Here is a 4,211-nt window from a genome sequence, read left to right on the forward strand (position 1 = left end):
CAGTTTGACATTCCTTTTTTTGTTGACTCCATCATTATACGGGGGGCCACTCATTTTCTTGACTTTCCCACTTGTTGCTAGTTTTCATCAAATTGATTCTGACTCGTGGCACCACACATGGGCAGAGTAGAACTCTATTTGACAATTCTACTAGAATTCCAATTGAAATCAGAATGGAAACTGTAAGCCTCCCTACTATCAATGCCAATTCTCTTCCAACATTTTTTTCCATTTAAGTGTTTTCTTAAGATTCACAAGAGAAGAAATGAGTGGTTTTGCCATTCTAGAGACTGTTGTTACTGTTAGGGGCTGTCAGGTTGGTCTGACTGATGATTGGCCTTATGTAGGACAGAATGCAACACTGCCCAGGTCTGCACCATACTCACAATTGGACCCAAGGATGTAGTCGCTGTGTTATTCAATCTCATTGGAGTCTTCATCTTTTTTTCTGACCCTCTATTTTATTAAGCATGATGTCGTTCTCCAGAGATTGGTCCTTCCCGATATATCCAAATTATACTTCCAGACTACATTCTGGCTGTACTTCTTCTAAGAGTGATTTGATATTTCTCACAATCCATGTCATATTCAATATTCTTTGCCAACACTAATTCAAAGGTATTAACTCTTCTTCAATCTCCTGTATTCCTTGTCTGGATGTCACATGCACTCGAGGCAGATGCAAAGTAGCATGGCTGGAGTCTGGTGCCCCTTAGTGAGGTCTTTTGCGACCGAACTGTCTAATGCAATCACATTATGTGATTTCCAGTGGATTTAAGTAAAATGAAATCCTGGACAATTTCACTATTTTCTCTCTTTATCGTGACGATCACAGAAAGCTGGACTGACATGGGAGAAGAATGTAAGCATTTGAATTATGGCATTGGCTAATAATATTTAAAGTACTATGGACTGCCAAAATCTGTCTTAGGAGAAGTAGTCAGTATCCACATTAGAAAAGAGGCATGACATCAGGAAATCCAGTCACTGAAAAAAAGACATCGGGCTTGGTAACGTGGAGGGGCGATGAAAAAGTAGAAGACCATTTGTAAGGTGGATTGACCCAGTGGTTGCAACAAGAGGCTCAGACACACCCACAGTTGTGAGGGTTGCCCAAGACCAGGAGTGTTTGCTTCATTGTACATAGGATCACTGTGGTTTGGAACTTACTTAATGGCACCTAACAACGACGGTAACTTATCTACCAGGTGGTTCTATTTTGGTGGCTTGTATGTTGCCATGATCCTGGAAGATGTGCCACAGGTATTTCAAATATAAGAAGGGTTACTAATGGTAGATTAGTAAGTTAGTATGGACCTTCCATACTAACACAGACTAGCAAGAAAGGGTGATCAACTTACAGAATTTAGCAAATGAACACCTTATGGATAACAACAGAACACTCATTTTCCTCGGACATGTCATTGGGAGGGATCAGGAACTAGAGGAGGACAATGTGTTTGGTTACGTAGACTGTGAATGAGGGCAAGGAGGAAGGACCCTTGGAGAGGTGGATTACCACAGCATTCACAGCAATGAGCTCAAGCAAACTAGAGATTCTGAGGATGTTGACTGAACGGGCAGTGTTTCATTCTGTTCTACATAAGTCACAGTGAGTTAGAGTCAACCCGATGGCGCTTATTCATCCCTTCATTGATCAATATATGGATATTACCACTGATGATTTTATTTTTATATATTATATTCCCAAGAGTGAACTTATAGCAAATGAAAGGGCCTTTAATATTTTAGAAGGTATCATCATGAAACTTTCTTGAAATATTTTAAAACCCATATCTCAATTTTGCTATAGTTTAATTAGTAATGATTTTTTTAATTGCCAAAATCTTTGGGATAAAAAATAGAATTTTACTGTTTAATTTGCATTTCATGATTACTTATGCATTGCCATGCAGTCAATTTTGAGTCAGGGCAGCCCCATGGGCACAGAGGAAAAGTGGTCTCTGGGGTCCTCCCTTCAACACAGACAAACATCGGGTGGGTTCTGGTTGTCAATCTTTTGGCAAGTAGTAGAGCACTTGAACTCTAGGACTATGAGTGGCTATCAGTAAAATTTGAACTCGATTTCCTCGAATCCTCTCTCTTCCCCCCTTATTTTCATCCAACAGCAGACTCAGGGATAATGGGAAGAGTGACTTCCAAACAGCCTCACTAACCAATGTTATTGACTCCCCATTATTTTCAGTATAGTGTAAATGTGCAAAATGTTTTTCCTTTTTATAAAATACTTTCATATACATCATTGAATTTAGTGCCAGGCTGAAGTCATCTAAGGAGTTCTGTAAAGCACAGAAGTGGCTCACGATGCATGGCTATAGATGATTTTTATTGCTTTGAAAGTCATTGCAAACAAAACAGCTCTGATTCCCCATTTTGTGCTCCGTGTGCTTGGGAAGCCTGATGGGTATAAATACATGCTTGTTGTGCGGTCCTCTTCTTGCTCCACATTCAACTTTTATCACGGAGTACTTTAAAGGGATTCGTTGCATTATTCTCATCATTATATCGTTTATTAGGGAAGGAAGAGTTTACAGTTTGGATTAGGAAAGGTTAGGACACAGTTCTTTGACTAGCTGAGAGCAAGTGAGCCATATCTACAGGCAAGCCTCTGTCTGCCCTGGGCCCTCAGACTGCCCTTGCCCTGCTTAGACAAGAGTTATGAAATTCTTTTAACTCTGCTAATAACAACTCAGAGGCATCCCACTCTGCCAGCAAGCCTTGTGCACAGAGGCACTATGGCTTTCTTGCTACGCGAGCTTGGAAGTACACAGCATCGCGTACTTCTGGTGATTCCTCTGACCCCACTTCTTTGTCACCACTTCTCACTCTTCGCTTCGTCACAACCCGCTGTCCCCTGCATGGGGGAGGTTCAGTGCAGGGATCTTAGGTACACATTGAAGGTAGACTCTTCTTTCTTAATGCACTACGATCCTCTTTTCTGTCCCTGAAATGATTCGTGTTAAGCCTTTCAGGATGGAAAAAACTGACGACCATGATAGGGTTCCATACACCTTATTTAGATGACCCTACACTCACAAGAGTGTCATTCTATTATTAGCATTATTGACAAACTATCTTTGTTAGACAGGTTTCTCTAGAGAAACAAAACCAGGACACTTATTATTTTACACACACACACACACACACACACACACAAAACAAAGAAATAAATAGCTAATTAGTCCACAGATCTGTACAGAGGGCTCAGTTCAACTCTCTCACATGAGACATTTAATATACTGGCAGTCCTTCAACTCATGAGGGCTGCAGGGTGCAAGTCAAGGAAGCAGACCGCTGAGTCCTCTGTAGAGCAATAAGGCAGTCCAGCCACAGGAAGCAAACAGCAGGGCAAGTCACCAACAGTCAGCAAGATGACAGGCTCCGACAGTCTCCAGCTCTAGTGATGTATATATACACTAGCAGTGTGGTGAAGCAAGTCTCGAAGGAAACTCAAACTATAGGGACATGGTCCACAGGTTGGGCATCCCACAGGTAGTGTAACTTGCAAGCTGAGGTTGAGAACTACCTAAGGCAGCCACGAAACTGGTCCAGTCATCAGAGAGCAAGAGACAGAAAGGCGAGGCTTGCCAAGTCATTTATCTCTTGGCCCTTCAATGAAACTGCGACCTTATTAATCCCACTTGTGTTTATTGGCGCAATAAACCTACCTATCACATGATCCAATCCCACAGGTGGGCCACACACCTCACATGTATATAGTCCTCCCCAATGATTGGTGGGAGTTATAAATGTAATAGCTAGAAGGATCATATTAAATAATTTAGCTGCTAAACTAAAGGTTGGTAGTTCAACCCCCCCAACAGCTCTGAATAAAACAGATGGACAGTCTGCTATTATAAAGATTACAGCCTAGGAAACCCTGAAAGGCAGTTATGCTCTGTCATTTGGGCCACTCTGCGTAGGAATGGACTTCAGTGGCACCATCATCAGAACACACTATGCTTTGACTATCCGACTCCCTGTTTGTCAGTCTGGGGCTCTGTGGTAGCTTGCATGGCGCTATGAAGCTGGTACCTAGGCTGCTGGTGTTTCACTTATCAACAGGCATCACTCATGATAAGCAGGATTCCAGACTAAGACAGACCATGAAGAGTGGCCTGTTGATCTACTTCTGAAAAATCACTCACTGAGAACTCTATGGCCCACCACAGAGTATTTTCTGCTGTCAG

This window comes from Echinops telfairi, unplaced genomic scaffold (genome assembly GCF_000313985.2).
Source record: "Echinops telfairi isolate 266 unplaced genomic scaffold, ASM31398v2 ScPeMD7_7409;HRSCAF=8447, whole genome shotgun sequence".
Taxonomy (NCBI): Eukaryota; Metazoa; Chordata; class Mammalia; order Afrosoricida; family Tenrecidae; genus Echinops; species Echinops telfairi.